Below are 11,755 nucleotides of genomic sequence, written 5' to 3'. Positions count from 1 at the left end.
AGTTTCCGACCATTTCACTGACTGCATCTCTGCGCCTTGTTTTTCTTCTTTAAAATAATCTCTACCGTGCCCCATTTCAGAGTTTTATGAGGATTAAATGGGATGGTGGATGTCATAGCACTTTGCATCGGTAAATCGGTGTAAATGTAAGGAATTATTGCATCTTAACTTTTCCTCCCTTTCTCTTGTAGGTAGTGTTGGTGCTTCTTTTCAGTGCCAGTCCATCCATCACGACCACATTTGTCATGATGACAGTGACAAGGTGAGGTCTGTGTTGATGTCTACCACGGGAAAATGCATGTCACCCTTACACGGCTGGGTTCACTTTCATAACTTGTGGACTCAGGGCTAAGAGAGCCTGACTTGGGGGTAGGAGGGAGGAGGACTATTGAGAGCCTTGTTGGTTTGTGGGTCGGATCACTAAACTGTTCCAGAAAGCCTGGGGATAATTCTTAGGTGGTGGGCTGGACTCTTGATTTGTCTTTTGTTTCCTAACCCCGCTCAACCCTGCCCCCATTCCTTTTCACGAGACCTGAGACCTTCTACTCCTGCAGTCTGGGTAGACTTTCTTACTTAAATAAATGAACCCCTGCTCCCTACGCTGATAGCTATCAGAGAAGTACAACATGCTGAATTCTAATATGAAATATCTTGGACATTTCAAATTTTTTTGTGTGTTTAAGGTTGACCAGTTCCATTAAATTGTGTTTTCTTCTCAGACTTTACCTTTTTAGGACTGTTTCCAAATTCTACTTTAAAAGTTGAGCATTGAGATTGGAATTTTTAGGCCTCCTTTGCCTTTGTTTTTGAGTAATACAGTGCAGGCCCAAACTTGTGGTGAAATTGCTTCATTTTGTTTTTGCTTCTGCTCTTTTATCTCTAAAGAGGCCTGAATGTGGAGCGTTTCCAGTACTCATCAGCACCCTTGATGTCCCAGCCCTTGCAGGAGATACTGCTGTGGGTTGGGTGTTTGGAACATCTGGCTGCTGGTGTTGGATGGGCTGAAATGGAGTCTTTTCCACCGCCAGTTTCCAGTGGCTCCCCTCCCATTTCCTGTGTCTTGTATGCAGGAATGTAGCCCTTGGTAGTTGCCAGTGCAGACCAACCCAAGCAATCATTTTCTCTGCTGTTTTGATCAAAAGCCTCCTCCCTCATCCTGTTGGAGCTAGATCAAGAGGTTGGCTGATCATTGGGATTTTCCAAATGGCTTTCTTTGTTCTGTGTTATAGTCTGTCTGTCGTGTGGGCTTTGCTCAGACAGATTTGAGTCTATTTACAGAGAGATTGCTGTTACTCACAGCATTCCAAAAGTCTCTCTTATTACAGTAACCCAGAGACATAGGTTTCATATTTAAGTTCTTTCAGAGTACAAGCCATTTTGTTCGTACAAAGAAAAGACAAAAATCACTTTCAGCCAATAGTATTACAAACAAAAGTGCTTCAGATATCTTGAGCTTAATTTCCTTTCTCCCGCGAGGGTAAAATGCATCTGTCCCTGTGTTCATTTACCGTGGAGACGCTGAACTGTGCCCTGTGCTGTCTCCTGATCCGAGTCTGGCCACGAGACTTCTGCCCACCCCTGACTGCTATTTTCTACTTCCCTAAATTGGATTTCTTCCTTGTTCCTAAATATTTGTATGACTCGTTTCATTCTTTGGAGAACTTTTCCCAGATATCATAAGGGAGAAAAAGAAAAGCTGGAGGGGCATAGTCACTGATCCCCCTTCCTCTCCTGCACATGACTGTGTTGGCTCCCTGAAGGGGAATGGAAAGAAGGGACCAGAATCTCTAAGTCTGGATTAATACTTACTCAACCGATTTCTCAGCAAACAGCATTTATTTATTGGCAGCAATATGTCTAGGCATTTGGGGAATAGAACACATGAGAATCCCAAACAGGTAAAAGTTTCCTCTTTTTTTGTGAGTTTACAATCCAGTTGGAGGCGATAGAAAATAAAATAAACATAACATGAATTATATACTGTATATACTCGTCTGTAAGCCGAGTTTTTCGGCACATTTTTAATGCAGTTTTTGTGGTGAAATTAGGTGCCTCTGCTATTTCGGTCGGCTTATACTCAAGTATCTATGGTAGTTATGTGTGTTACAATATTGCAACGGAAGAAGAAAATGGAGAGAAGGTAAGGGGATGATGAGGACAAGTGTGGAGGGTGCACATTGTAACTTGAACGAATGATGATGTTGCACTACTCTAAGAACGGGAATGGTAGATAGTGTGCATACAGTTTTGTGACCTGTGGGCCATAGAGTACCCCCCTACATTTTCTGTCTCAGGGCTTTAGTGAGAAGCAGCTAATTCATGTTCAGTGCATGCTGCCATCTGGTGGGGGCCTACATGAATTTGACACAAGAAATACACACACAATCCCAGTGACAGAGAGAGCCCTCTCAGGACACCTGTGCCCCACAAATTGTATCAAAAGTCTTATTGTCTCAAAAAAAAGCGCCCTCCATTAAATTTCAAATAAATACCTCGCATTACTGAAAACAGTTTCGACAACAATAAAAATTCAAAGCAGAAAGTAATCTGGCCTCAAAATGGTTAGACCCAAACCCCTTTGTTTGCAACAACAGCCCTGATTAGTTTCTGTAGCAAATGGATATTGCTTTTGCAAAATCAAAATAAAAAATAAGCCTGCTGCCCCCTTTGTACCCTTGGAATGTGTATGTATACTAGAGCTAGGACTAGGGCAGATCTGATATCTGTCCCCAGAGCAAGTGATATAAAATACTTGCGTAGCTATTGTGAGCACACTGCCCTGTGAACGTTGAAGCTTCAGTCATTACACTCACTTCCTATTCTGGTCATCAGATCAGTGGTATTCTGCCCAAGCGGACCATTTCTCAGATTAGAAAACAAAAAAGATTTTTCTTAATGGTTCCCCATTTGAAACCCATTCATGTGAGACTAGAGGTGAGATCAGGCAAGGGTCTGGCAAGGAGAAAGAAAGAGGGCCAATTCATTTGGCCTTGGAAGTGGTAACAAGCCCCAAGTCAATCAAAAAATCGATCGATCAATCAATCAATCAATCAATCATTCAGTTTTTTTCTCTCTCTCTCTCAAAGCACACACACACAGGCACACACAAATCATTTTATTAGGACATAATCCAGACATCATACTATTCAATAGTTCAGTCATATCAAGCAGTATCACACAATTGCTACCACAATAGTTTTAAAAACATTTTCTTCTTTCTTATGCTCCTTGATTTTTAAGCCCCAAATCTCCTGCCTTGACCCATTTCCAAGTTAAATAGTTTCTTAGCTGAGGTGCACCCGCTTGTAGCCTATAATGCTTGAAAGGGCTGATTCCAGCTCTGAGGCTAACTAGAAAGTACTGTGAGTTGGAAACACACATATTATCAATTTATGTTGAGCAGAGCAGTTTACACAGCCTATAGAAAGAAGCTTTATTTTTATATGCATTCATAAAGTTGTATCCTGCAGTTTCCAGGTAGTGAACACTCAGTCATTAGACGGTTGCGTGCCATTCTAGGTGCTGGGGAGGGCACATTGAGCACAATAGGCAGCTGTCCATGCCCTTATGGAGCTTGCTTTCTGGGGCAGGGGGCCGGATGGTGAGACGTTAACTAATTTTAAAATGCTGTTGATTGGTCATTTGTACTATAAGGAAACCTTAAAGCACAGGAATATTGGGAGAAAGTTGCCTTCTAAAACAGGGTTGTCAGAGAACTCTGTGAAGCTGGGATTATTTTATCATTCCCCCTTTGTAGATGGGAAATCTGGGAGACAAATTAATTTACAACAGATCCAAACTCTGACTGCTTAGCTCGAGTCTTCATTCTCCTATCCAAAATCTACTCCTAGTTTTAGCCACTCAATACATGACATGTTCAGAGAAAAATAGTTTTAAGTTGAGAAGGTCCTGGGGAAACAGTGGCGCCAAGCCTGTTGGCAGGTAGTCTTTGCATGTCACATTCCTTTTTTCCCTTGGCTAGGTTTTTTTGGCCTCCATTTGATTCATGGCTGTGTTATTCCAGGCTCCTCTTCCATGGCGCTCTAGCCTTAGTGCATGCTCTGACCCTGTGCTTCCTGCTAAGAAACCTCACTGTGCATTGATACATCGCTCAGGTCAAATGTGATAGTCGTGTAGAAACACACTTAACAGTACAAATTATAGCCCCAAATATGATTATGATAGCAATTTTATGCCTTGTCGTGCTATTAACATTAACTCGGCCAATGTCACCTTGGGAATAGTCACAAGTTCACAGTGAGAATACACTTGGCATGGGGAGATAGGTCTGACTTGAGGCTGAGGTAAAAATCTTGAGCAGTTGGGTAAAAGGAGACAGTTGACTAGGTGAAGTGAATTAATTTGTACCCTCGGTGGGCAACTTTTTCAGAGTACATTGGTACACGTGAGGAAAGCCTGCCATTGAAGGAGGGAAACAGAGTGCTAGACTTTGTATATGTGAGTGGCTACTCACAGCAGGAGTCTCTTTGGACATCACTTCCTTGTGTTAGCCTTAGTTCTGTTTAGCACCGAAGACGGTACCGGCCTGCAGACTGTCTTTGAGGGAGGTGGGAAAGGTGTTACTGGTTTTTATTCCATAGGCATATACTGTTGATCGTGATCTTTTAAAATATCGTTTTTTCTTCTTTAATTACATGTGTGGCTTTTTTTTTTTGGCTTGCTTTGTTTTTAAATGCAGGGCTCTCTTTAATTCCCTTTCCCCAGAAGTTTGTTACAGTAGTTGAACTTAGAGCATTAATGGGATTTTTCTTGGTATCCTATTTCTGTAAGATTTTTTATCTTTGCAAACACTTTTGTGAACAGATGTGAATACAAATATACAAACACAAGTTGACTTTAAATTCATTAAAATAGTAGATTTGAGATCATGCTGAAGAGGGAAACTCATGAAGTCTCCTGCCTCGAGGAGCAGCCTCCACAAACGATTGGAGGGTATGAAGCCATGAGATCCCACTCGTTTCTGGTAAAGTAGGAGCAATAGCTACAGCACACCAGAAATTAGCCATAAAGGTACAGCTGACACTACTGGGATCTCACTACTTTCCAAGTATGAGGACACCTGTGCATTCCATCCTCTAGCCACCCTCAGAAGTAGGTGCTCTGTGTTCACACGGTAAACACGAAGAATTAGACAAGCCAATGAAGTAATGTGCTTCAAGTCACATCAGTAGTAAGTTAGTGACATAGAAGCTGGCACCTAGGCAGTTTGGCTTCATAGTCCACACTCTTTAGTCCCAATAATATGGTGCTAACTAAATGGTAGTGTTTATTGATGATGAAATTTTATGCTGTACAAAAATTAGTGTATTAAAAACTAAAGTGCCCTATGACTCATGTAACAGAATCTTCGGTCTCATCTCTTGGTAACCAGTTATCTTGCTTTTATTCATTTTATTCTATCTTTTGAATGAGTTTTTTTCCCCACTGTTTTACTAGACTTTGGGTTTTGGCACTCTTACTAAAAGAAAAAACTAGTAGTTGTCTAACAATGTGACTTCTGCTATAATGTTCGAGGGCTGTTTGATAAAAGGCAGGGGTCTGTTGAGTCCTGATCAGCCACTTGCATCTGGAGTGGGAAGACTAGGGGCTGGTGGATCAGGAAAGGGATAAATAGATTTGTGGCATATGAACTTGTATTTTTCCTCTTATCTTATACTGGTGCAGAGACCACTGATGGTCACTCCATTCTTTCCTGCCATCCCAATAACCTCCATGCCCGTCTTAATGTGGCTTTCAAGGTCATCATGGCCAGTAGTTGAGAAAAAAACTGTTTGTTATCTTTAGACTAGGTCTCTAAAGTTCATTCCAGACTGACCACTGTATGATTTCTAGGTTGAGAGGAGAAGAGCGCATAGTAATTAGATTTTGAAGCTGTTCACAATCCACAAGATCGTTAGGCAAGGAACAAGGACACAGCATTGAGATCATAGAAAACTGTGTGTCCAGGCAGTGTCCTGATTATACTTCGCAGAGGAGTTCGTGAAACATCCTCCAGCACAAGGCTGGAATTTGATTTCTTAAAAAAAAGAGCAATGTTTATCGTTTTGAGAGTGGTAGGAGCTGGGATAATTCATAGAATTGTTTCATTCTCCATACTGATAGAAAAATAAAGTTCTAGTGTAAAATCACTGGAATTCAACTTAAGACTTAAACTGTTGAAAGAGAAAAAAAAAAGAAAGAAAGGAACTGAGATAAACTGCCCCAAATCCCTGTTTCACTGCCTCTGAAGGCACTTTTTTTTTTTTTTTTTGCTGTTCAGTTCATAATGATTTGAACCCTTGTACCTCTTAAATGCAACTAACCAGTTTTTCCTGGCTTTCCTCCCTAGGTGTTTCTGGGACACTCTGGATAACTGTTCTGTGCTGCTTGCCTCTTGGTCAGTCCCCTTAACCCAGGACTAGAATTCCTTAAACTGTTACCTTTTTCCTAAGTAACACTGGCTCTAGTTTGGGCCTGGTTCCTAGACTGATACATTTATTGAGACCACAGTAAAGACCCAGGGATTTAACAGAAGGGGACGTAACAGAGAACTTAAAGCTGCATATTAAAAGGTAGCCAACTGTCTGTCAAGTATGAAAGGAACTTCAAAAAGTTCGTGGAAAAATTCCATTGTTTCAGTTTCCATCCCCATGGGCTTTTTGAAGTCTCCTCGAACGTTGGCCCAAGCGTCATCTTCAGGGTCTCTCTCACCTCCTAGTGTTTGGCCTTCCCTCAAATAACCTCTTTAGACTAGTATGTCTATGTACATACTGGTATGTATGTACAAGAATATTAATGATATATTTGTAAGAACAATCTAAAATGTTGCACATTTAAAAATAAGAGATAGTTTCATCCTAACAGTGAAATAAATTTTGTTGAAAAGAATTACCTAGATTGTCAGGCAATTGATTACCTCTTTTCTGCGCCTCTGGCTCTTCAGGGGATTGAGTAAAACCATAGTATCAGAGTTTGACTTGACGGCGATGCCTGGTCCTGGGGTAATATCAGAATGAGTCAGAACAACTGGAACAACACTCACGATGCGCTCTGTTCACCAGAGTCGAACTAGCAAGCTACTTTTCAGACCAGAGAGGACGGATCCAGGATGTTTAGATCTCTGCTTCAAAGGATGTACGAACTTTAAGGCAGGCTAGAGTAGGTCCCCATGACAAAGCAAGGCCTGCTCCCATCACCGTGCTGTGATGTGCAGTTTGCACTACCTTGGACTTGTAGTTTGGTTTGGGTCTTTCCATTTCATACTTGGCTTATTCTAGGCATTCAGGTTTATTCACCCTTCTTTCTTGAACTCCTGTTTGACCTATGGCTTCTTACCCAGCTGGTTGCTTTAGTGCCTGTGTTACCACAAAAGAGCTTTCCCTCTGTTGTCCCTACTGTTTCTGTCCTGTTAGTCACTGTCATCTCTCACGTGCCCCGTCGAACCAGCTGCCACGTGTCTTTCACCTCACCACAGCCTTCAGTGGCTAACTGGTTACCGTGGAATAACATCTAACCTCTCCAGGACTACCCTTTTGCTTTTTTTTTTTTAAGTGGAGAATTTTCTTTTGGCTCATTCTGCTTATTAATCTACTCCAAAGCCAGTAACTGGTTAATAGGCTTTCTGTAGATGGGGATTTATGTGTGTGCCTTTGCTGCCCTCTTCTGTTCTCTGGCAGCTATAGCTGGCAGCTGCTAATGGTGACCTTGCCCTTCCAGACTCATGTAAACTAACCCCACTGCTGTTGATTCAATTTCAACTCAGGTTTTACAGGACAGAGTAGAGTTGAAATCTTTACTGAAGTAGACTACCTCCTCTTTCTCCCAAAGTGGCTGGTCTGCTAGGTTCAAATGGCTGACCTTGCAGTTAGCAACTGAGTGCTTAAACCCTTGTAGCACCAGGGCTCCTCCCCCCACTAATAACTGTTCCTCTTTCTGGCTGTAGCTGCTTGGGCCAATTGTTTCATCATTGTACCTGTAGGTCAGCACACTTGATTATACCACACACCCTGCTCACCGCTTGGCCAAGGCGCCTGTTTTCCTTCGTGCAGGCAGCCTCATCCTGGCGGTGGTAGGGAGCCATCTTTCTGCCACAAGCCATTTGGATATTTATAACTTCATTCAAGGGCCATACAAAATGATCAGCTAAACACTAGCCTGCTCTATTTGGTCAAACACTTTAATTAATTCACCCCAATACAGTGGCTCGAACTGCTTCTCTTTGGTGAATTGTGATGTGAGCTGATGTTGACTTCATGGGCCTTATAACCCCACAGGCCAGGCATTCCCTAACCCTGATTCAACTGGTTTGGGGAAAAGAGAATTTTAGGGAAGAAAGGAAAAGCCAATTTTAGGAAAAAAATGGGGAAAAAATTTCATTCCCCATTTCTCTTTGGAAATTTAGTTATTGAGAAAAAACACTGGAATGAACACGTCTGTGGAATACTTACATATTATTGGTTGGCGTACATATTGGACAATATGACTGCTAGGTCTTGGACGCTCTCTGTGAAACAGTGTCTCGAGCGTTAAGGAGTTCTTTGGTGGGTGGAAGAGTTGAGGACATGCAGAATTACTGGGTGGAGTGATTTAAGTGCTGTTAGAGCACAACCATTGGAAACCCCATAGATCACAACCTATTCTGAAGCACACAGGCAGCCATGCGGCAGAATTTACTTGTTTGGTTAGCGCACAGAAGAGAGGTCACTAACTGGGCACTAGTGTTTGCGGTTGTAATGAGGGTATAGTCAGGGGACTTGGCAGTTGGTGCGATGGCAGAAAAGCCCTCTTCCTGATAGTGTTTACCAAGAAGACATGTTCATCAGTGGAAACTGCCTCCTCATTAGTAAAGACCGAGCTAATCAGCCAATAGACCATTCTCTACTGAACACAGGCTTTGGCAGAGCCCAAAGCTGTGTAATAACATTATTTCTGGTACGTTTTTTGGTGACATTTGCTTCCTTGGCAATGACTCGATGCCAGGCAATTCCTTCCTTTTCTGCAGTCTTCAATCTTGCCTCTCATCACCTTAAAATAGGAGATGCCCCTCCTTCCACTCTTCTTGCATTTTCTCCTAGTTACCACTGGCCCAACATTTGGTTTATCATTGATGTACAGGTAAAATAGAAACAGTATCTGTCCCCGAGGAGCTTACAGTTTAATAGGGGAGGAGAAACATTTAGTCATTGCTGTAAGCACTACTAAAGAAGAATGAAGTAGAAAGGCCTCACACCTCATGATCTCAGTCAGAATCGTTGAAACAGCCTGGTACAAAGATAGCTACACCAATGGGACTGAATTGAGAACTGAGAAGTGAAGCCCATCCTCTTGTGGGTAGAGAAGAAATAGTCTCTTAACAAATGATGCTGGCAAAACTGAATATCCATGCGCAGACAAATCAAACAGGCTCCATTCCTTACACCCTGTTTTAAAACTAACTCAAGATAGAGACCTAAGTGTAAAATCTAAGATCAAAGTAATAAGGATAGACTTAGGGACCCTAATATATGTCATAAGTACACTAGCAAACAGGGTATGAATAGACACTTCACCAAAATAGACACTCAGGTGGCCACAAACATAGGAGGAAATGCTTGAGATCACCAGTCAAATGCAAACGAAAACAAATGCTAGTGAAGGTATAGAGACAGAACTTTTTGACATTGCAGGTGGGATTGTAACTACTGTGGAAAATGGTTTGCACTTTCTTGGAAAGTTAGAAATAAGAAATACCGTTGTTGTTGTTGTTGTTAGGTGCTATCAAGCCGGTTCCGACCCGTAGCGATCCTCTATACAACAGAAGGAAGCACTGCTTGAGCCTGTGCCATCCTCACAACTGTTCCTGTGCTTGAAGCCATTGCTACAGCCACTGTGTCTATCCATCTTGTTTGAGGGCCTTCCTCTCTTTCACTGCCCTCTATTTTACCAAGCCTGGGGTCTTTCTCTAGGAACTGGTCTCTCCTGGCAGCATGTTCAAATGCAAAGCCCTTGAGACAAAGTCTCACCCGCCCTGCCTCTAAGGAGCATTCTGGCTGTACTTCTTCAAGACAGATTTGTTTGCTCTTTCTTCACTAGCACCAAAATTCCAATGTATCTATCTTCAGTTTTCCTTACTCAGTGTCCAACTTTTGTATTCATAAAACTCTAAACCAAACTCATTTTCTTGGCGTCAATGCTGACTCATAGTGACCCTGTAGGACAGGGTAGAACTGCCCTTGTGACATTCCAAGACTATTAACGCTTTATGGAAATAAAAAACTCTGTTTCTGCTGGTTTCAAACTTCGAACCTTGTGGTTAGCAGCCCAGCTAAGTAAGTACTACATCACCAGAGCTCCTGTCCACATATGAAATAGTTGAAAATACCATGAATGACTTGGGTCAGGTGCACCTTCATCCTTGAAGTATCCTTCCTACTTTTCAACAATCTAAAGAGGTCTCGGGTGTTTGCTTTGGTGGCACATATACTAAAGAAGTCTTGGGCAGCAGATTTATCAAATGCAAATTTGCCATTTGATCAGAAATAGCATATGATCCAGCAATCCCACTACCAGGTATATGTCCCAGAGAAATAGTACCCTGATACAAATGTGCATATAAATGTCTATGCTCATGATAGCCTTATTCACAGTATCAAATGGAAACAATCCAAGTGCCTATCATCAGATGAATGGATAAGCAAACCGTAGTGCATTTACACAATGGAGTATTAATACAACATTAAAAAATAATGGTGAGTTTGCAAAATACCTTCTAACAGATAAATGCGGAGTGAAATAGTGGATCACAGAAAGACAAATATTGTATGAAACCACTTTTATAAAAAGCCAAGAAGAGGTTTATACACAGAAGCATGCTTGATGGTTACCAGGGCTGGGAGGAGAAGGTAGAAGATTTGTCGACAGAGTAGACACATAGTAACTTGGGTGAAAGGAAAGGCCATGTACAATCACAGGATGTGCAGCCCAAATGACCAAGGCAAGGGAAAATAGTGGGAGTTGCGCAAGAGTAAACAGCAACAAAAGTAAACACTATTGTACCCACAGTCCTGCAATTATAGTAATACAGTGTTTATGAGTCTACACATGGGTAGGTAGACCTGCAAGCTGAATAGATAAGGCAATACAAATGGGAGCATACCCAAAAGTTTATATAGGTTGGCAGAGACGATTTCTACATGTGTATTTGTTTGTGCTACAAATATATCCAAGATTATAGTAGAGTATGCAAGGTAATTATGAAAACTTCTTAACCATTAGCACACATCATAAAGTCAATGGGCTAGCTACTTAGGACCACTGTCTCAGGGGACGTCTAGGTAAACTGGCCTGATCCAGTCCATAAAGACAATGCTCCATCTCCTACTTGGAATACTGACTGGAGTTTTAAAAGCCGATGAGCTGCCATTTAAGATGCATCTATTGGTTTCTCCTAATCCAGAGCCAAGAAGAGTGAAGAAAATCAGATTAAAGTAGACAGTGAACCCAAAGGACAAATGCATCACACAAACCATAGCCTCTGACCATGCAGAAACCCACGGAATTAGAAAATTTCTGATTACTACTTATCAGTTACCCTTATCAGGATCACCATGGAAGGTCCTGGGCAGAAAACCCAAACTCCCTGCTGCCCATCCATTCCAACTCATAGTAACTTGACAACTCTATAGGACAGGGTAGAACTAACTACCCTTGTGGGTTTCTGAGACCAACTCAATACGGAGTAGAAAGCCTCGCCTTTCTCCCATAGAGCAGCTGGTGA

General features: G+C 41.9%; 1 protein-coding gene across 2 annotated transcripts in view; it reads left to right on the top strand.

The window, feature by feature from the left end:
* The first annotated feature begins 203 nt into the window (after positions 1 to 203).
* Positions 204 to 11,755, top strand: part of RNF38 (ring finger protein 38) — a 58,897-nt gene continuing 47,345 nt past the window's right edge. For both annotated transcript variants that reach the window (XM_045296585.1, XM_045296583.1), the window contains exon 1: positions 204 to 262. The gene's annotated coding sequence lies outside the window, so the exon portion shown is untranslated. The remainder of the gene's footprint in view (positions 263 to 11,755) is intronic.

The sequence above is a fragment of the Echinops telfairi genome, unplaced genomic scaffold (assembly GCF_000313985.2).
Source record: "Echinops telfairi isolate 266 unplaced genomic scaffold, ASM31398v2 ScPeMD7_7410;HRSCAF=8448, whole genome shotgun sequence".
NCBI lineage: Eukaryota > Metazoa > Chordata > Mammalia > Afrosoricida > Tenrecidae > Echinops > Echinops telfairi.
This window is presented reverse-complemented; position numbering and strand designations above follow the sequence as displayed.